Source organism: Triticum aestivum, chromosome 6B (assembly GCF_018294505.1).
Source record: "Triticum aestivum cultivar Chinese Spring chromosome 6B, IWGSC CS RefSeq v2.1, whole genome shotgun sequence".
In the NCBI taxonomy this organism is placed as follows: Eukaryota; Viridiplantae; Streptophyta; class Magnoliopsida; order Poales; family Poaceae; genus Triticum; species Triticum aestivum.
Window position 1 is genome coordinate 48,313,971 of NC_057810.1, and position 22,888 is coordinate 48,336,858.

The 22,888-nt window shown below is 49.2% G+C and overlaps 1 pseudogene; it reads left to right on the forward strand.

Annotated features, from left to right (window-relative positions):
- The first annotated feature begins 372 nt into the window (after positions 1-372).
- On the forward strand, positions 373-22,667 carry LOC123135671 (alpha/beta-gliadin A-III-like; annotated as a pseudogene).
- Positions 22,668-22,888: the final 221 nt, after the last annotated feature.

Consider the following 22,888-nt stretch of genomic DNA (forward strand, 5'->3'; position numbering starts at 1 on the left):
ATGAGTCATGACCTACTAAAGCAAGTTACATTACTAGTCTCATCTATCTTAACAGGTCACACAAGATTACAAACTAAGTTCTGCGCAAGCAATGCTTATCTAGTTTACACATAACAACTTGCAAAACATTACAAACTTAGTTTCAAAAAATTAGGCAATCTAGATTAGTGTTTGAGTTGTAAAGTGAATAAGATGAGTCATGTGTGTTATCACAACTTTTTGGTAGTGGAATGATAGTGCCACCAAACACAACATACCAAATTATGATTTTAGGAAGCATCCAAGCACTTTCCAGACAAGAAAATGCTAATTGTGAAGGAGATGATGCCATGTCAGCTATAAATAGGCCTGTAGCATGATGATCATCCTTCCCCATCCATCATTCCCATAAGTAGAGTGCATCGTTCAAGCCAAGCAAGCAGTGGTCAATACAAATCCACCATGAAGACCTTTCTCATCCTTGCCCTCCTTGCTATCGTGGCGATTGAGGGAGTCCTGGATAAGGGGTATCTGGACAGCCGGACTATATTCATCGTCCGGACTATAGAAGCGTCAAGACACAAGACTCAAGACTTCGGCTCGTGTCCGGATGGGACTCTCCTTTGCGTGGAAAACAAGCTTGGCGACCCGGATATTATGTTTCCTTCCTTGTAACCGAGTCCATGTAAACCCTAGCTCTCCGGTGTCTATATAAACCGGAGAGCATGGTCCTTACAAGGCCGACCACAATTACAATCATACCATCATAGGCTAGCTCTTAGGGTTTAGCCTCTACAATCTCGTGGTAGATCTACTCTCGTATTCCACATATCTTCAATATCAATCAAGCAGGAAGTAAGGTTTTACCTCCATCGAGAGGGCCCGAACCTGGGTAAACATTGTGTCCCTTGCTTCCTGTTACCATCATCCTAAGACGCACAGATTGGGACCCCCTACCCGAGATCCGCCGGTTTTGACACCGACGTTGGTGCTTCCATTGAGAGTTCCTCTGTGTCATCGCTTCGAGGCTTGATGGCGTCTTCAATCGTCAACAACACGGTCCAGGGTGAGACTTTTCTCCCCGGACAGATCTTTATGTTCGGCGGCTTCGCACTGCGGGCCAATTCATTTGGCCAGTTGGAGCAGATCGACAGCCTCGCCCCTGGCCACCAGATCAGGTTTGGAAACTTGAACTACACGACAGATATCCGCGGATACTTGATCTTCGACGGATTCGGGCCTGCGCCAGGAGTGCCGGATAGCCACGACGAGCACGGCCTAGACCTGCTGTCGGATAGTGCCCGGGACATTATCCCCGAAGCAGCCTTGGATCTAAATTCAGGACAGGTTGCGGCGCCTATGGACGGAGGGCTGGACCCCGCTCCGCAGGCCGCACGCTTATCGGCGGTGGAGCCGAACACTGGCCCCCCCTGTAACCCCGGACCCCCGGACTCATATCCGGATGTTGGTCCTGGTCCGCTCACTCTCGAGCCAGCCGAGCCAGGTTGGGCTCCGGTAATGGAGTTTACCGCTGCGGACATCTTTCAGCACTCGCCCTTTGGCGACATGCTGAGCTCATTGAAGTCTCTCTCTTGGTCAGGAGACTCTGGGGCGAACTATGTCCGACCCGAGTGGGAAGCATGCGATGAAGGAATTCGGCGCCCACCCACCACCCACTTCATTGCCACGATCAAAGAATTAGCCGACGTGCTCAACTCCGGAGACATCGATGGTATGGACGACGATGCAGGAGAGGCTCCAGAACACCTGGAGCGCGGGACTACTACCTTGTCACACGACATATACATGGTAGATACGCCCAATAAGGACGGCAACCCGAACGATAAAACACCCGGGCAAAAGCCAAAGAGGCGGTGCAGACGCCGCTCAAAGTCTAGCAATGGCAAAAATAGAGACAAGAGCGCAAGAAGGGTTGATATACCCGCAAACTCTGAAAGCAATAATGACCACATGGACCCAACGATGGAGCAGGACGAGCCAGGTCACACCAAATAAAGTTCGGAGAAAATACCCGATCACAACGATCCGGAGGGACGAGCTCATGATGCCACCCCAGAACAGGAAGACAATCTGGACAACGATGCATTCATCATCCCGGACGAACAAGTGGAACGAGACAACCTCCACAGAAAGCTTATGGCCACCGCAAGAAGTCTAGAAAAGCAGAAGCAACGGCTCAAGGCTGCACGGGAAAAGCTAAGTCGCAGATGGAACAGGGTGCTAGACACCGAAGAAAGATATGGCGATGACCGTCATACGAAAAGCTATCCGAAGCGCAAGCTGCTGCCAGAATTCGACGATGCGGCCGTTCCGCCAAAAGAAAATTCGACCAAGAAACCAGACGTACCGCCTCACAACCATAATAGAGCGGCCGTGGACACTGCGCACGATCCACGCGGGCATCCGGATAAAAAGACCGGTGCAGCCAGGTCCATATATGGATCTAGAAGACACACCCCAGCGCAGAACTATGGTCACCCAAACATTCATAAAAGCCAGATACCAGTTCGGAATCAACCCCGGACACAACAACAGCCAACTACATGCCACAATGCGTCCAGATACAGAGGGGCTGCTCACCACCTGTGCTTCACCGAAGAAGTACTGGACCATGAATTCCCACAAGGCTTTAAACCTGTGAACATAGAAGCATACGCCGGCACGACAGACCCAGGGGTCTGGATCGAGGATTTTATCCTGCATATTCACATGTCTCAAGGGGATGACCTCCACGCCATCAAATACCATCCCCTCAACTTGAAGGGACCAGCTAGACACTGGTTGAAAAGCCTCCCCGAAAACTCAATTGGGAGTTGGGAGGTGAAAGGATCGATATAGTTGACTAGAGGGGGGGGGGTGAATAGGAAACTAACAATTTTTAAGCTTTTCTTTACCAATTTAAACTTTGCATCAAAATAGGCTGTCTAGATATGCAACTATGTGAGCAACCTATATGATGCAATAACAACTAGCACATAAGAAAGCAATGGACACAACACAATTAAGCTTGCAAAAGTAAAGGCACGAAATAACCAAGAGTGGAGCCGGTGGAGACGAGGATGTGTTACCGTAGTTCCTTCCTTTTAAGGGGAAGTACGTCTCCGTTAGAGCAGTGTGGAGGCACAATGCTCCCCAAGAAGCCACTAGGGCCACCGTAATCTCCTCACGCCCTCACACAATGCGAGATGCCGTGATTCCACTATTGGTGCCCTTGAAGGCGGCGACCGAACCTTTACAAACAAGGTTTGGGCAATCTCCACAACTTAATTGGAGGCTCCCAATGACAGCACGAAGCTTCACCACAATGGACTATGGCTCCGAGGTGACCTCAACCGTCTAGGGTGCTCAACACCCAAGAGTAACAAGATCCGCTAGGGATTAGTGGGGGGAATCGAATATCTCTTGGTGGAAGTGTAGATCGGGGCCTTGTCACCCAATCCCGAGCAAATCAACAAGTTTGATTGGCTAGGGAGAGAGATCGGCCGAAAATGGAGCTTGCAGCAACAATGGAGCTTAGGGATGGAAGAGGTGGTCAACTAGAGGTAGGAGACACACCTTTTATAGTGGAGGACAACATCCAACCGTTATCCACTTAGACCAGCCTGCGACATGTGGTACTACTGCTCCAGGAGCGCGGTATTATCGCAAGGCCATGCGGTACTACCGTGGGAGACCACGGTACTACCGTGGCAGCTACAGAGATTATAAGACAAGCAGTACTACCGCGAGCGCGGTACTACCGCTCCCACCTGCGGTACTACCGCGAGGCAGGTAAGTCCTAGTATGGAAACGGCACGGATGAATAAAAATAGACGATGCAAACATCCGTCACGGTACTACCGTGCACAAGGCGCAGTACTACCTTGTGTGTGCAGATGTAAAAAATTACATCCGCCCCTACTACCGTGAAGCAACGGCACTAGGCCAGGGAACCACGGTACTACAGCTCGGGGGGAGCGGTACTACCGTGGGAACCCACGGTACTACCGCCCTCAACGTGTGGTACTACCGTGTGGGCGCGGATGTAAAAAATTACATCCGCGCCTACTACCGCGAGGCAGTGATAATTGGCCAGGGAGCCACGGTACTATGACTCCGAAGGAGCAGTACTACCGTGGGCTCCCGCGATACTACCGCACATGGGCACAGTACTACCGCAAGTGCTTGCGGTACTACCGCTCCAGGGAGCAGTACTACCGCAAACTCAGCAACAGTAGTCCAGACACTCACATAGAGGATAGATGGGGAATGCTCCAAAGTGCAAGGGAAAGGAGGAGACAAGGAAGGAAACGTGTACGTGATGATTCCACCCGAACCTTTTGGACGCGGACCCCCTCTTAATAGTACGGCTCTCCTACGACTCAAATCCACCAAAAAGAAATGTAGAAATACGCCGTCTTCAATAGTCTTCGAGGGGCACCGAACCGTCTTATGCCTAGCGATGAAGCAACTGAGAAACTCAAGGCACACGATTAGTCCGCTAAAGCATTGTCATCAATCACCAAAACACTTAGGGATAAAAATGCCCTTACAATATCCCCCTTTTTGGTGGATTGATGACAATACGGGATTTTCACAAGGGAAAAAATAATGAGCATAGGCAAACCCCTCCTCTCTAAAATGTAGACGGGCTCCCCCTAGATGTGTGCAATCTAGATGGATGCTTTGGACTGCACAACACACTAGCTAGGATTAACACTCCCCCTATATTTTAGAGACAAGGCATGTAAGACTAACAATCTAAGTAAGTGCATAAACAAAGGTAGCACAATATAACACTAGCTCACTAAGATAGGTAGAGTGCATATGTCTTACACCATATGAGGGACAAACTAAACCAAATCAACCGAAACAACCGAAACGAGGTTCAAATGAGACACGCAAACACACGAAACACGACACACGACTCACAAATCCCTACACTCTCTCCTCCTTTGGCATCGAGACGCCAAAAAGGCAGAGAGGACACCTACACACAAGTGGTGGCTCAAGCAGAGAAATCATCCCAATGATCCTCTTCAGACCCGGCAGCAAGAATGGTCTCCTCGACGTCCTCCTTAGAATCAGTCCACTTGTAGCCTTGTTTCTCCATCCACTCAACCTCTGGAGTAATGTGATCCTCAGACCCACCAGACACGTCCTCTCCATACAGCTTCAGAATCTTCTTGTCATGGCGACGACTCTCCTTGGATGCCACGTGAGTCCTGTACTGCCCCTTAGCTTGTATGCATAAAAGAGTCTTCATCTTGTCCTTCAGCTTCTTGGCCCACAAGGGCATAGAGGAACTATGGGAAGACCCAGCAGCACGGTTAGCAGCAACATCCTCTGCTTCAGCCTCATCCTCATCAACAACCCTCTTAGCAGTAGTCGCCTCAGCACGAGTAGTAGTGTTGGCCCATTTGGACTTGACACGGAGACTGATGGGATCATGCCGAATCCAGTCAGGAGCAAGGAACTCATCACCAGGGTACTGCTTCGCCCAAGTCTTGGAGATCAACAGAAACATGTATGGTCCATAGATAGGCACCTTGCTGTTGAACACCGCAAACCGAAGCTCACACCACATGATGTGTGTGACATCAAGTGGCTGAGTCTGAGATACGCGAGCCTCCTCGCAGAGGAGCATCATATCCACCATATAGGCATGAACCTTGTCCTTGTCACCAATGCGAGGGAACAGAGAGTTGCGGAAGATGCGATACATGATATCCAGAAAAGAGTTGAGCATCCACGTCGACTTGCTATTGGCAAGCACCTTCTCAACATAGAACGGCTGAAGCTTGTCCTTGTTCGCAGACTCAGAATTGGCATGGGGGCGAACACCCACTGGTGAGTTGAGCCCGTCATCAGGAACCTGGAGCAGATCCATGAACTCCTTCCAGGTAGCAGTCAACTAACGACCATTGGTCATCCAGGTCATCCTCCGCTCCTCCCCAGGGTGAAAGAACACTGAGGCAAAGAACTGACAAATAAGCTCAGGGTCATAGTCAAGATGGAAATAGATCACATGCTCAATATCAAACTGCTCCACCAAATCCAGAGCTTCTCCAAAGTACTCATGATACATATCCTTCCTCAGGTGATGCATGTCTATCCACTTGACATCCACATAGGTATTTTGCTTGTTCTTGATGACATCCAGATAGGTGAGAGTCTTCTGCTTGTTCCAAAACAACTCACAGCCTCTAACGGTAGCACGAGGAATCACATACGGGTTGAGCTGCCTGAGACGGATGTACTCAGATTGGGGTATCTCGTCCATGCCCTTAGCGGGTTCCTTGTGCTTGCTAGCGGTGGCCTTGACATGGCGCTTGGGGGCAGAGGAGGAGCCCTCTGGTGCATCACTTGGATTGCGCAGACGCTTGGAGCCAGTGTCACGACTGGGATTGGAACGACGAGAGCCACCACCTGAGACACAAAATGCAAAACACCCACGACAGGCAAAAAGGATCAATGCAAAGACCACGGCAAAGCACAAGAACCACATAGGAAGTATACGTGAAAGTTTCCATGAGATAGATGGGATCCACGGTAGTACTGCCGGATGCGGTGGTACTAAAATTTTAGTACCGCTCCAAGTCGCAGTAGTACCGGGGTGGGAGCGGTAGTAAAATTTTAGTGTCGTAGCGTGCACGGTAGTACCGCGCCTGACGGGCGGTAGTACCAGACAAGCGGTAGTACCGCATAGGTGGCGCGGTAGTACTGCACCGCGTCAGATCCAAACCAAAGTTTGAATCTGAGAAGAACCGCGAAACCACGGCGGTACTACGGTTGATCAAATCTAGCACAGGACAAAAAGACAAGTATAATCCCTACACGATACTACTCTCCTACAGCCTACTCTTGCATAGATTTAGCCTAAAATCTCAAGAACACACAAGTCTTCCCCACAAACCTAGAGGCAAAGAAAACAACAAAAGCGAGAGGGAGTTGGGAAAAGACCCTTGCCCATGGCAAGAGCACGTGGTGGGGAATGATCCCACCGAACGGAATCGCAGGAGAGCAGCCGGAGGCGGAGATCCGGCGAAGGACCCCGGCCCCGTTCTTGAGCGAGGGAGAGAGAGACGAAGTGGGAAACTGATGAATGGGTATGGGGGAGTTGGAACTCCCCCTCCCCATCCTTATCCCCACGCGTCAAAGATGTCGCGGTAGTACCGCACATCATCACGGTAGTACCGCTTGGGTGGAACTACCGCACCGAAGCGGTAGTACCGCTCTCCCAGGCGGTAGTAAAAAATTACTGCCGCGTGGGGGCGGTAGTACCGAGCTCTCCATACGCGTAGTACCGTAGCATGCTGCGGTAGTACCATGAGCTCAAGAAAAAGCAGGTTTCAACACAAAAGAGGTCTTTGCAAGGAAACTTTTAGCACAAGAGACACCACAAGAACACGCACAACCCAAAGGCAGAAAGACAACAAGAAGCAACCACGCAACACACCCTCTCAAAAAGAGAGGGCGGTGGCCGGAGCCACCTATGTTTGAGTCAGTTTGTATGGCACCGCGAAGAATTATCCTTGGGCCCATAATCGAAACTCATCTTTGAAGCACAAGTACCATAAAAAATGGTTAATGTGACAGACTTGATCGATTTATGCATAATGGGGGAGGGAGGGTTCATTGAGAGAACGGTAGTCCCCCTATGTCCATGCCCGCACCTAAACTAGACAACAAGTTGAGTGAGATGGGGTGTGCACGGGCTCAAGTCACATTGATCAAACCAATGATATTTAGCTCATGCCTTAACTCGCGAAATCGTGCTTCATCGAAGGGCTTCGTGAAAATATCTGCAAGGTTATCATGAGTGTTGACATACTTGAGCTTGATCTCCCCTCGCCTAATGTGATCCCGAATGAAGTGATACCGAATCTCAATATGCTTCGTCTTGAAATGTTGCACCGGGTTGAGAGAAATCTTGATGGCACTTTCATTGTCACACCAAAGAGGCACTTTGTCACAAATGACACCATATTCCTTTAAAGTTTGTCTCATCCATAGGAGTTGTGCACAACAACTACCGGCCGCCACATATTCCGCTTCGGTGGACGAGAGAGACACACAACTTTGCTTCTTGGAAGACCAACTCACCAAAGAGCAACCAAGAAATTGGCACCCTCCGGAAGTGGACTTCCTATCCACCTTGTCTCCCTCCCAATCGGAATCCATAAATCCTTCAAGCTTGAAGTTAGCTCCTCTTGGGTACCATAGGCCAAAGTTTGGGGTATGAGCCAAATATCGAAAGATTCGCTTGACCGCCACAAAGTGGCTTTCCTTTGGTACGGCTTGAAACCATGCACGCATTCCCACACTCAACATGATATCTGGTCTAGATGCACAAAGGTAAAGCAAGGATCCAATCATAGAGTGATATACCTTTTGATCCACCGCTTTACCATTGGGATCAATGTCAAGTTGGCACTTGGTGGGCATTAGAGTAGAGGCCGGATTGACATCACTTAGCTTGAATCTCTTAAGCATGTCTTGAGTGTATTTGGCTTGGTTGATGAAGGTACCTTCTCTTCTTTGTTTGATCTCAAAACCAAGGAAGAACTTTAACTCTCCCATCGAAGACATCTTGAACTTAGAGGTCATGAGAGCGGCAAATTCTTCATTGAAAGCATTGTTAGGGGAACCAAAGATAGTGTCATCAACATATAGTTGGCACACAAACAACTCCCCTTTGACCTTCTTAGTAAAAAGAGTGGGACCGATTTGCCCAACTTCAAATCCACGATCTTGTAACAACTCGGTAATGTGGTCATACCACGCACGTGGGGCTTGTTTAAGGCCATAGAGTGCCTTATCAAGTTGATACACATGATCCGGGAAGTAAGGATCCTCGAACCTGGGGGGTTGCTTGATATAAACCAACTCATTAATAGGACCATTAAGAAAAGCACTTTTCACATCCATTTGTTGTAACTTAAAGTTGTGATGGGAAGCATAAGCAATCAACAAACGAATGGATTCAAGGCGAGCAACAGGAGCAAAGGTTTCACCGTAGTCGATACCGTCGACTTGGGAGTAGCCTTGTGCTACCAATCTTGCCTTGTTGCGAATGATGTTCCCATGAGCGTCTTGCTTGTTCTTGAAAATCCACTTGGTTCCAATGACATTATGGTTCCCTGACGGCCGTGGCACCAATCTCCACACCTTGTTGTACTCGAAGTTGTTAAGTTCTTCATGCATGGCATTGAGCCAATCTGAATCTTCGAGCGTCTCATAGACCTTTTGGGGTTCAACACAAGAGACAAACGCGTGATGTTCACAATAGTTTGCTAATTGTCTACGAGTGCTTACCCCCTTTCTTAGGCTTCCAACCACATTCTCCATAAGATGGCCTTTGGTGGTGAGCTTGGAAGCAATCTTTGCGGCACAACGCTCTAGTTCCTCCTCGGATGTGGAGGAAGGGACCTTTGGCTGGTGAGCTGGAAGAATCCTTTGCGGCACACGCTCTAGTTCTCTCGGATGTGGAGGAAGGAGGATCAACTTGATTATCTTGAGCGCCGTCTTGAGCTTGTTCGAGATTTGATCTGCTCTTGATCTTGAACTTGCTCAAGGGGGAAACTTGACCTTGGCATCATTTGGTGGATCACCACCATCTTGAGTTTGATCTTGCCCTTGGTCTTGTTTATGAGGTTGCGAGCCTTCACTTTGTTGTTCGGAAGCATGTGGGTCTTGGGGAGGTGATGGCTCCACTTGAGTGGAGCATTGTCCTTCTCCTTCGGCCACAAGGGATTCCTCAATGGGTAGAATATGACCAATACCCACTCTTCTTATGGCTTGGGGAGGAATTTCATCACCTACATCACAAGTACCACTTTGCTCCACTTGGGAGCCGTTATTTTCGTCAAACTCCACGTTACACGTCTCCTCAATGAGTCCGGTGGACTTGTTGAGAACACTGTAAGCATGAGAGTTTGTAGCATAACCAAAAAATATGCCCTCATAAGCTCTAGCCTCAAATTTATACAAACGGACACCCTTTTTGAGAATAAAACACTTACACCCGAACACCCAGAAGTACTTGAGATTGGGCTTGTTACCGGTGAGGATTTCATAAGGAGTCTTGTTCAAGCCTTTGCGGAGATAGAGCCGATTTGATGCATGACACGCGGTGTTGATGGCTTCGGCCCAAAAGTTGTATGGAGACTTGAACTCCGCCATCATGGTCCTTGCCGCATCCATCAACTTCCGGTTCTTCCTCTCCGCAACACCATTTTGTTGAGGGGTGTATGGAGCTGAATATTGATGCTTGATCCCCTCATCACTAAGGAGCTCGTCCAAGGTGTAGTTCTTGAACTCGGTGCCGTTGTCACTTCTTATTGTCAAGATCTTTGCATCATGTTGTCATTGAGCTTCATTTGCAAAGTCGATGACGGTTTGTTGGGTTTCACTCTTCCTCTTGAAGAAATATACCCAAGTATATCTTGAATAATCATCCACAATCACCAAGCAATACTTTATTCCCCCAAGACTATCAAAGGATGGAGGCACAAAGAGGTCCATGTGAAGGAGCTCCAAGGGTCTCTTCGAGTAGATGATAGTCGTGGGAGGGTGAGCCGTCTCATGAAGCTTTCCTTCGATACAAGCACTGCAAGCATGATCTTTGGCAAAACTAACATTTTTAGTCCACGGACATGGTCCCCCTTGAGAAGACTTTGCAAAGATCTCATATTGACGTGGGCTAAACGGAAATGCCAAAGCCATCCCACATCAACTTTAGCCATTAGGCATGTCGCGGTCTTAGTGGGTCGCTCCGAAAAGTTAATCACATAGAGACCGTTCTCGACATGCCCAACAAAGGCTACTTTAAGAGTCTTGCTCCACAATAGGGCCACGGTATCAACATCAAAGAAGGTGGCAAAGCCCATGAGTGCGAGTTGACGAACGGAAAGTAAATTGTATGCAAGGGACTCAACAAGCATGACTTTCTTGATCGTTAGATCATGAGAAATGACAACCTTGCCAAGACCCAATACCTTAGAATGTGAGGCATCACCCCACTCGACATTTTTGGGCATAGATGGGATCTTTTGCACGTCCACCACCAAGTCCTTGCTCCTGGTCATATGATTTGTTGCTCCACTATCGAGCAACCATGATCCCCCACCAGAAGCAAACACCTACAAGAGATCAATGCTTGGTTTAATGTACCCATTGAGTAATGGGTCCTTTGATGTTAGTAACAAGGGTCTTAGGAACCCAAATAGACCATTCAATGTACTCATAAGAAGAACCAACAAATTTAGCATAAACATGCCCATCACTAGCACGGCACAACACATAAGAAGGGTTAAAGTCGCCGACTTTGTTGGGAGAGGTGACTTTGCCCTTTTTGGCATCACCACTCTTTGCAGTGTTCTTCTTCTCCTTAGGAGCACCTTCTCCCTCCTTCACAAAAGTTTGCTTAAGCGGGGGAGGTCGTTTGGTCTTGTCATTCTTCTTCTCGTTCTTCTTCTTGTTCTTGGACTTGGGTGAGAACCCACCTCCCTCCTTTGCCACAACTTCCTTTTGATTGCTAAAAAGGTCATTTAGGTTCTTCTCACCTTGTATGCATGACACAAGGCCTCTCTCGAGTTGTTCCTTCAACTTGGCATTCTCCTCCACAAGATGCACATGCTCACAACACGGGTTAGTAGCATTTGCGTTATCAATTAAGATTAAGTGAGGAAAGGTGGCCTTCTCCTTGGTTAGCTTAACTTGGAGTTGAGCATGAGACTTCTTGAGGTTAGTATGAGCACCCTTCAAGACCTTGTGGGCCTTGTCAAGCACATCAAACTCCTCCTTGAGTCTAGCATGATCAACCCCAAGTTTAGACTTCTCGGAAGTCAGCACACGAGACACAACAAGAGCATGATCGAGATCTTTCTTTAACTTGGCATGGTCATCGTTTTGTGACTCCTCAAGAGCCAAACGATGCCCACACTCTTCCTCAAGAGCATTAGAGAGATCCGATATCTCATCGGCATAGTCATGACTATGACCTTCCATCTTAGAGATGGTTTCTTCGTGAGCCTCGATCATGTCATTGGCTTCACCAAGTTGTTCCAAGAGAGCAACAAAGTGCTTCTTGGATTTGCCCTTGAGCTTACTCATAAAGGACTCAAAATCATTTACCTCCTCATTAGACCCCTTACCATCATCAATCCCAACCGTCAAAGAAGGATTAAGAATAATGGTGGTTTTGATGTTGGGGGTTACCTTGTTGGTGGCTTTAGTCATGAGGCACTTGGCGGTGATGTTCTCGTTGGGTGAATCGAAGAGAGACACCCGGGGAGTTGTGGCAATTGCAACGGATGCCATGGCCATTGATTCACTATCTTCATCATCATCGTCATCCTCACGGTACTCCTCTTGAACCACCAACCCTTGAGTAGGAGTCTTCTTGGTGAAGTTGTTCTTGTTGGGGAATGACTTGGCTTTGTCTCTCCGGATGAGCTTGCCACCATTGTCTTCCCGCTTCTCGTAAGGACAATCCGCAACGAAATGGCTCACATTGCCACAGTTGAAACAAGTTCTAACTCGTTGTTTGCTCTTGAAGCCACTTGAGTTGTTCTTGTTGAAATTGGGTCTTGAGTTCTTCTTGCTCCAAAATTGCCTTGAAGCGAGAGCCATGTGCTCGTGATAATCATATTTTGTATCTTCGGGATTGCTCTCCTCATCTTCCTCTTCTTCCTCTTCTTCCACAATAACCTTGGCCTTCAAGGCAAGGTTGGGCTTCTTTGCTCTTTGAGATCGGAGCACCGCATTATCGGCGGTCCTGTCCAAGATGCTCATTGCAACGAACTCATCCAACACTTAACTTGAGGTCATGGAGTGGAAGTCCGGCCTTTGACGAATGACGGAGGACATGGACTTGTTGTAGGGCATCATGGCCTTGAGAAACTTGCGTTTGATCCAATTGTCATACGTGTCCTTGCTCCCATGATCTCGGAGCGAGACCACAAGTTTGGTTACTCTCCGAAAGAGCTCACGAGGTTCTTCATCTTCCTTCATAGCAAACTCATTGGCTTCATCTTGCACTACTTCATAGTTGGAGCGTTGAATGCTCATGCTTCCCCAATAAAGAGACACAACGCACCGCCACGCGTCTTTGGCCGTGGCGTCGGGTCGAAGATGAGGGAGATCTTTGGGGAGAATTGCTTCTTGGATGATGAAGAGAGCATTCTCATTGAATTGATTATCCACGGCTTCTCGAGGGGTGAAGTTGCTTGGGTCATGTGGATAGAAACCTTCTTCAATGATTCTCCAAAGATTAGTATTCACATGCTTTAAATGACGCTTGAAGCGATACACCCAAGAATCAAAATCCTCATTTTTCACAATCTTAGGAGGAGGACCGACATGATTTAAATGAGTAGACGGAATCGGTCCACCATAAGTTGGAGGTTCCACATGGGCAAAGATGCCGGAGCCATTTTTACCGCTAGTAGAAGGACCCTTTTCACTGTTAGCTCCCCCCTTGTCGGAGGTAGCATCCGTCACCTTGTTAGCGGGATCACCCACTTTCATTAGTGAGGTGGACAATTTAAGTCCTTCTAGAAATTTAGTAAACATGCTTTCAACCTTGGTCGTCATGGAGTCTTTCAATGTGTCTAGAGCCACATTGAATTCCTCATGAGAGACCGAGGTTCCCCCATCGGCCATAGACGAGGTAGGATTCACACCGGAGTGCTCTTCCACAACGTCTGTGGCGTCAACCATACTCTTCGGACGGCAAAGTCCTTAATAAAGAGACGAAGCTCTGATACCAATTGAAAGGATCAATATAGTTGACTAGAGGGAGGGGTGAATAGGCAACTAACAATTTTAAGCTTTTCTTTGCCAATTTAAACTTTGCATCAAAATAGGTTGTCTAGATATGCAACTATGTGGGCAACCTATATGATGCAATAACAACTAGAACATAAGCATGCAATGGATACAACACAAGTAAGCTTGCAAAAGTAAAGGCACGAAATAACCAAGAGTGGAGCCAGTGGAGACGAGGATGTGTTACCGAAGTTCTTTCCTTTTAAGGGGAAGTACGTCTCCGTTAGAGCGGTGTGGAGGCACAATGCTCCCCAAGAAGCCACTAGGGCCACCGTAATCTCCTCACGCCCTCACACAATGCGAAATGCCGTGATTCCACTATTGGTGCCCTTGAAGGCGGCGACCGAACCTTTATAAACAAGGTTGGGGCAATCTCCACAACTTAATTGGAGGCTCCCAACGACAACACGAAGCTTCACCACAATGGACTATGGCTCCAAGGTGACCTCAACCGTCTAGGGTGCTCAAACACCCAAGAGTAACAAGATCCGTTAGGGATTAGTGGGGGGAATCGAATATCTCTTGGTGGAAGTGTAGATCGGGGCCTTGTCACCCAATCCCGAGCAAATCAACAAGTTTGATTGGCTAGGGAGAGAGATCGGCCGAAAATGGAGCTTGGAGCAACAATGGAGCTTAGGGATGGAAGAGGTGGTCAACTAGAGGTAGGAGACACACATTTTATAGTGGAGGACAACATCCAACCGTTATCCACTTAGACCAGCCTGCGACATGCAATACTACTGCTCCAAGAGCGCGGTACTACCGCAAGGCCCCGCGGTACTACCGTGGGAGACCACGGTACTACCGCGACAGCTTCAGAGACTATAACACAAGCAGTATTACCGCGAGCATGGTACTACCGCTCCCACCTGCGGTACTACCGCGAGGCAGGTAAGTCCTAGTCTGGAAATGGCACGGATGAATAAAAATACATCCGTGCCTACTTCCGTGGTCAAAGAGACGATGCAAACATCCGTCACGGTACTACCGTGCACAAGGCACGGTACCACCGTGTGTGTGCGGATGTAAAAAATTACATCCGCACCTACTACCGCGAGGCAGCAGTACTTGGCCAGGGAGCCACAGTACTATGACTCCGAAGGAGCTGTACTACCCTGGGCTCCCACGGTACTACCGCGCATGGGCACGGTACTACCGCAAGTGCCTGCGGTACTACCGCTCCAGGGAGCAGTACTACCGCAAGCTCAGCAACAGTAGTCCAGACACTCACATAGAGGATATACGGGGAATGCTAGAAAGTGCAAGGGAAAGGAGGAGACAAGGAAGGAAACGTGTACGTGATGATTCCACCCGAACCTTTCCGACGCGGACCCCCTCTTAATAGTACGGCTCTCCTACGACTCAAATCCACCAAAAAGAAACGTAGAAAAATGTCGTCTTCAATAGTCTTTGAGGGGCACCGAACCGTCTTGTGCCCAGCGATGAAGCAACTGAGAAACTCAAGGCACACGATTAGTCCGCTAAAGCATTGTCATCAATCACCAAAACACTTAGGGATAAAAATGCCCTTAGAGGAGGAACTCGAAAACGCTTTCAGGGCCAATTTTCAAGGGACTTATGTCCGGCCTCCGGATGCAGACGATCTAAGTCACATAGTCCAACAGCCCGGAGAGTCCGCCCGCAAGCTTTGGAACAGATTCCTCACTAAGAAGAATCAAATTGTTGACTGTCCGGACGCCGAAGCCTTAGCGGCTTTCAAACACAGCATCCGTGATGAATGGCTCGCCGGCACCTCATCCAAGAAAAGCCTGCCTTTACGGGCCAACCAGCTATCCTCACCCGCGTAAAAGCGGGTCATAAGGCTTGTTAAGGCTGCCATTGTCCTGATTCAGGGGCTCTCGACCTGATCAGCAAAATAAGCCATTGAAAGGCAGTAAAGACGGACCGTCCGGTCTGAACAGAGTCTTGGACATACTATGCCAAATTCATGGCACCCCGGAGAAACCTGCGAACCACACCCATAGAGAGTGCTGGGTTTTCAAGCAGGCCGGCAAATTAATTGCCGAACACAAGGGGAGGGACACACCAAGTGAAGAAGAGGATGAACCCCACCAGCCGAACACCGTGGTACAGAAAAAATTCCCGCCAGAGGTTAAAACAGTCAACATGATCCACGCGACTCGCACATCCACGAGAGGGCATAAAACGCGCGCCCATAGAAGCACACGATGTAGAGCCCGTCGTACCCACGTCTCACTACTGGATGTCTTGTCCCATCACATTCGATCGCACGGACGACCGAACTAGTATTCGGCACGGAGGATCACAGGCCTTGGTGCTTGACCCACTAATCGACGGATACTGTCTCACCCGCGTCCTCATGGACAGCGGCAGTGGTCCCAATTGAATATATGAGGATACTGTCCGCAGAAAGGGGATAGACCCATCCAGAATTAAACAAAGCAACATCACCTTTGAAGGGGTGATACCAGGCGTTGCAGCCTGCGCCAGGGGCTCCGTCATGCTGGAAGTAACATTCGGCTCCCCAGGCAACTCCAGAAGCGAAGAGATGCTCTTCAATATCGCACCCTTCCAAAGCAGCTATCACGCATTGCTAGGAAGAACGACCTTCGCCTGCTTCAACGCACTGCCGCACTATGGCCACCTTACACTCAAGATGCCCGGTCCCCGTGGCGTCATCACCGTTAGCAGAATCATAAAGCGCCATTCACGCGCAGAGGAATATGCGACGGCCCTGGCGGCCGTACTATAAGCGGCCTCCAGTTTTTAGAAAACATGATTGGTCATTATGACCACAGACACGGTTAGACGAGTCCGTTAGCCCGGATAAATTCAAACAGGGCACTGTATATATAATCCCATAAGGGAAACCAGGCGTTGTTTGTATTTAATACAGCCCCACGCTTAGCTCGACCTTATTGGCAGGCCAATAGTTTACACTCTTATTATTAATCGCATACTTACGATGCAGCCTCCTGTGAGTTTTTCTTTTTTACAGACAACGTTCGCGCGATACCCTTCCAGGATACGGCACAATAGAGACAAAGGCGCAGACGTGCAGCAGGGCCTTGTGCAACAGGTTTCTTTTTAGATTAAGCCCCTGTGTAATCCTTTTCTACTGCCTCTTGTTGTTTAACCATCCCATGGGTTCTCTACCCACAGAGGATACTGCCGTTTTTGGCATTTGGCCACGGCAGACTAAAATGCACGTACCTAGAAATAAAGGGCATAAAATAGGCTCTTGTCAGCCTATCTTCTTTTACAAAAGACCGAATACCCTCGGGAGTGTTCGGCGTCACGAGTTTGACCATATATGCATCAGCTCCGAATCATGTCTTAGGTCAAAATGTTGGGTTTGCCCGACTCCTGGGTAGGCCGCCTTATGTTCCGCTATCATCCGGCTAAGGCAGGCCAAAGGAGAACTACTACGATTGTGCCCTGGTTATTCCGGATGAGCACCTCAGTAGAGAAAGCCGAAAACTGGCCGTCATGATGCAGCGAGAGACTGTTCAACCACTCGAAGACTCACCGGAATCCCTAAATATTCCTTCGCCTTAACGAAGGGCCGTTTTTCGGCCATGTACACATGCGCCCATATTTGGATGCACGTAGAGGTACCAGGGGCTACATAGTCCCCACCCTTAGACTCCCATGGCTAAGCGAAAGTGTTACAGCTATATAGTCCGAATGCCTAGTTCGGCGTGCGATCACCTCCTTAATGGACCAAGACGTTGGATCAAGTGTGCTTATGCATATTTTTTCGCCAACACCCTCGCATTGTCCGCGAGGGGGCTGAAGCCAACGACTGCTATCTTTTAGACTACTTATACATATAAGAATAGCCGCAAAGGGAGGACAATCATACTTCCGGGCAAAAGTATAAACATAGCCTCATAATTAAACTAAACATTGTTTTCTACAATGATTCGACTTATCACTCGAATAAAACACTCTTCGAGCATTGCACCTCTATCAGGCGGGCACCTTCTGTGACTTGCACCAAGTAGTGCTCGGCCGGATGTTGGCCTCCCGCCGGATCCTGGCTCGCTATTACCGTGGCCTCCATATCCGTCCAGTAGGCTTTAACGTGGGCTAGAGCCATCCGCGCACCTTCTATGCATGCCGACCTTCTCAGGGCGTCAATCCAGGACACCGCTCCAAGGAATTGTTGCACTAAACCAAAGTAGCTGTCCGGCTTAGGCCCCTTCGGCCAAAGATGGTCTATTACAGACCGCATTGCCAGTCCGGACAGCCTGTGGATCTCCGCCATAGCAGCCACCTTGTCATTCAGTGGCAGCGGGCGAGTGGGAGCATTAAACTGCGACCAGAAAAGCTTCTCCACTTCTTCATCGCCTTGACCCTCGAAGAACTTGGCAGCGTCAGCTGTACTATTCGCCAAGTCCGCATATGCGTCCGCAGGACTCATGCGACCCGCCAGGGGAGCAAACTTCGGATCCAAGAACTTCGTCCGCAGCAAGTATGAGCCCCCAGCCACGATTTTGTCAGCTTGTTGGAGCTCCTCCCGCATACTCCGGATCTCGGTCCACATCTCCTTGGCGGCATTATGTGCCTTGTCCAGCTCGGCCGAACTAGCCTTATTCTCCTTTTCAAGGAGTGCGTACCGGTCGGCGGCATTTTTTAACTCTTCAGCCATTTCATCTATCTTTTCCTCTCTTCGGCGACGAGCAGCCTGTTCGGCTCTCAACTCTTCGACCGCCTTTAGGGCAGCCGCATTGCTAGCCCGAGCTTGTTCCTTGGCTTGAGCAAGTTCCGCCCTCAGGGCCTCCACGGCAGCAGCACCATCTGCAGTGCACACGTATTGCATTAATATTATGCCTTTTGGCATCTTCCTATACATTATAATAAAAACCAAGCACATACCCTGGGACTCCTCCAGCCGTTTATTCACCAGCATGATATCGGCATCGATTGATCTAATTTGCCTCCTTAGCTCGGCAACTTCAACAGACTGGTCGGCTGCCGGATCCTTGTATACCTGGGCACATGTACGGCGCAGCCATTAGTATATGATCCACCGTTTGACGCCTATGGCGGGCAACCAGAGTCTCAGGGGCGACTATCTATAGGGAGCACACCTAGCACGTGTTTCATAACCAAAAAGTTGTGCATTTTTTCACTACATACCTCAAAGCCTTTGAGCAGGCTTGTAAATGCCTCATTCAAGCCGCCGGTAGCAGATGAAATCTTCGTGAGCACCATGCTCATTAAAGAGCGGTGCTCCTCCGAGAGTGCGGCTCGCTCCAGATGGCCCGTCAGTACGTCCGGCCGGACATTAAATTGCGCCGGACCCTTCTCCTCGCCCCCCGTAGGAGCCAAACGCTCCGGGCTCAGGGCGGCTGACGTACTAGCCTCCGGCTTCGGCAGATCCAGACTCCTCCGTGACGACACCTCCGTGTCGCCCGCTTCATGAGGCGGAGAGCTGGGTGGAGTCTCGCTCTCCATCATCTCCGGACGAAGGTCCCCCAAAGACGAACTCTGTTGAGAAGAGCTACTCGCCGGACTACAAAAGACGAAGTCCTGGTTATGGATCTCGGAGTAACACTTCACCTTCGAATTGATGAATAACTTACGGCTCGGTCGAGGGCTGGCCCGTTGGTGGGCATGACGTGGTGAGGGCGCCCATCACGGCAGAACCCCTTGGAGATGTTTTCTTCCCTTGCTTGGGCGTCTCCGCCTCCAAATCTTCAGAGGCGGCCCTTTTCCTCCCGCGTGGGGAGGAGGCTTTGACCTCCCCTTCCCGGCTATCCTCCATAGGACGGGTAGCGACTTCCCCGGTCTGGATGTGCAGCGCGTGAAGTTCAACTTCACTGCCCTTCCCTTCGCCTTTCCCTGTAGGAATTTTGCTGAGCGCCCGATCCAGCATCTTTGCAATGGTTGGACCAGGCGGGCCTTCAGGAAGTGGCGCCGGACACCTGATTCTCTTTGCCTTGGCGAGCCATTCCTGGCCGCGGAGGGATTGTCAGAATAACAGTTATGATAAATATAAATGAAGTATCCGGCTTTAAGGTTACTTACTTGGGCATCTAGGCGATTGCAGCTTAGGCCCGCATCCTCGGTGGTGTCCAGACAATTTACTTGTGGTCCGGAGAATAATTTACAGATCCCTTCGAGCTTCAGGCCGAAGAAGTGCTTAATAGTCCAGGACCCTCCGGATTAAACTCCCACATCCGGAGAGGTCGACATTTGCACGGCAACATCCGCCGGACTATCATCACCTGCATTATGCTGACAACATTTATGTCCCTCTCAATAAGCTCCCGGATACGATTCTGCAGTTCTGGCACATCGCCAGCAGGCCCATAATTCCGTCCTTCGTCGGTCCAAGACGCTAACTGTGACGGAGGGCCCAAGCGGAACTCGGGGGCAGCTACCCACTTTGTGCCTCTGGGAGCAATGACATAGAACCATCTCCGTTGCCATACATCGGACACTTCCGGAAAAGAACCCTCTGGCCATGGGGCATCGGTGTTCCTGCTTCTTATGGCGCCTCCGCGCTCCGCATGTCACCCCTCAATCATCTTCGACTTCACATTGAAGGTCTTTAGCCATAAGCCGAAGTGTGGGTTGACGTGGAGAAAAGCTTCACACACGATAATGAAAGACGAGATATGGAGGATGGCGTCTTGAGCCAGATCATGGAAATCCAAGCCATAGTAGCACATGAGCCCCCTCACAAAGGGCCTCGGAGGAAGTGAGGAGTAAACACGACGCTCTCATTGGGCTCCGGCATGGGCATGACTTGCCCCGGAGCATGAAGCCTATGCTGGATATCAGCAGTCAGGTATCCGACCTCCCTAAGCTTCGCAATATCCTCCTCCTGAATCGAGGAGGCCACCCACCGGCCAGCTGCGTTGGATCCGGACATTCTGGAGGATCTGGGGGGCTGGAGCTTAGGTTTTTGGGCGATGGAGCTCGAGGTATGAGAAGGAGCGGAGAGGTGGAGATGAGGCGTAGGCCTCGACCCCTTTATAAAAGGGATGAATACCAAGAGTCCTCAGCATGGCCGCTTGAGACTTGTCTAAAACACGGAATTATACCAACCATCGCCGTGGGGTCGCATATGCCCATATTGATGAAGGATCCCGTATTAAGAGGGACACGATCTCTGCTTTGACAGGACGTGCCGATAAAACCGCCTCGCAACGTGAGTCGAGGTGGAGCACGAAGCGCTGGTTCGTGTTGGACCAGGTCATGATGCAAGGGCACAATGTACGAAGATTTCCAGCAGAACAGATTTATGCTAAGGGTATGTGAAGATCATCTTGCAGATCCGGACACGACCTACGTGTTCGATAATCACCTTGGAGTATTCGGAGGAGGAACCCTCCTTGCAATGCCGAAGACAAGACTGCATGCCGGACTCATCATCATTGAAGCCTGGTTCAGGGGCTACTGAGGGAGTCCTGGATAAGGGGGTATCCGGACAGCCGAACTATATTCATCGTCCGGACTATAGAAGCGTCAAGACACATGACTCAACACTTCGGCTCGTGTCCGGATGGGACTCTCCTTTGCGTGGAAGACAAGCTTCGCGATCCGGATATTATGTTTCCTTCCTTGTAACCGACTCCATGTAAACCCTAGCTCTCCGGTGTCTATATAAACCAGAGAACATGGTCCTTAGAAGGCCGATCACAATTACAATCATACCATCATAGGCTAGCTCTTAGGGTTTAGCCTCTACGATCTCGTGGTAGATCTACTCTTGTATTCCACATATCTTCAATATCAATCAAGCAGGAAGTAGGGTTTTACCTCCATCGAGAGTGCCCGAACCTGGGTAAACATTGTGTCCCTTGCTTCCTGTTACCATCATCCTAAGATGCACAGATCGGGACCCCCTACCCGAGATTCGCCGGTTTTGACACCGACAGCGACCACCGCCACAACTGCAGTTAGAGTTCCAGTGCCACAATTGCAACCAGAAAATCCATCTCAGCAACAACCACAAGAGCAAGTTCCATTGGTGCAACAACAACAATTTCTAGGGCAGCAACAACAACAATTTCCAGGGCAGCAATAACCATTTCGACCACAACAGCCATATCCGCAGCCGCAACCATTTCCTCCACAACTACCATGTCCGCAACCGCAACCATTTCCACCACAACAATCATATCCACAACCACAACCACAGTATCCGCAACCACAACAAACAATTTCGCAGCAACAAGCACAACAACAACAATGACAACCACAACAACAAATCCTTCAACAAATTCTACAAAAACAACTGATTCCATGCAGGGATGTCGTCTTGCAACAACCCAACATAGCACATGCAAGCTCACAAGTATCACAACAAAGTTACCATCTGTTGCAACAATTATGTTGTTAGCAACTGTGGCAGACCCCCGAGCTGTCACGGTGCCAAGTCATCCACAATGTCGTTCATGCTATTATTCTCCATCAACAACAACAACAAAAACAACAACAACAACAACAACAACAACCGTCGAGCCAGGTCTTCTAGCAGCAACCTCAGCAACAATATCCATCAGCCCAGGGCTCCTTCCAGCCATCTGAGCAAAACCCACAGGCCGATGGCTTTGTCCAACCTCAGCAACTGCCGCAGTTTGAGTAAATAAGGAACCTAGCGCTGCAGACACTACCAGCAATGTGCAATGTCTACATCCCTCCATATTGCTCGACCACCATTGCGCCATTTGGCATCGTGAGTACTAATTGAGAAGAGAAGAACTCTAGTACTAGATATATGAAACACCGTTTTCTTAGACCATGGTTTGGTCGTTGTAGCGGTGAAGAATAAAGTGACATGCACTATCATGTAAGAACCCGAACTAGACTATTTCAAACTTGGAAATAAAAGACAAACACAGGTCTTGTCTGCATATGATTGTTTGTATGAGTTCCATTCATGTGCCCGTTCACAAGTTCACCCCTAATTATATATATTAAGCATTAAGTAGATGTTTATGTGCATTAATCTAAAGATAACAAAATGAATCTGAAACTTGAATTAAATTGAAGTATTTTCTTGGACTTTCAAATTGAGCATTGATAGTGTGGTCTATCCACATCCTTGGCTTGCCCTTGATCAATTTTTTCCAAA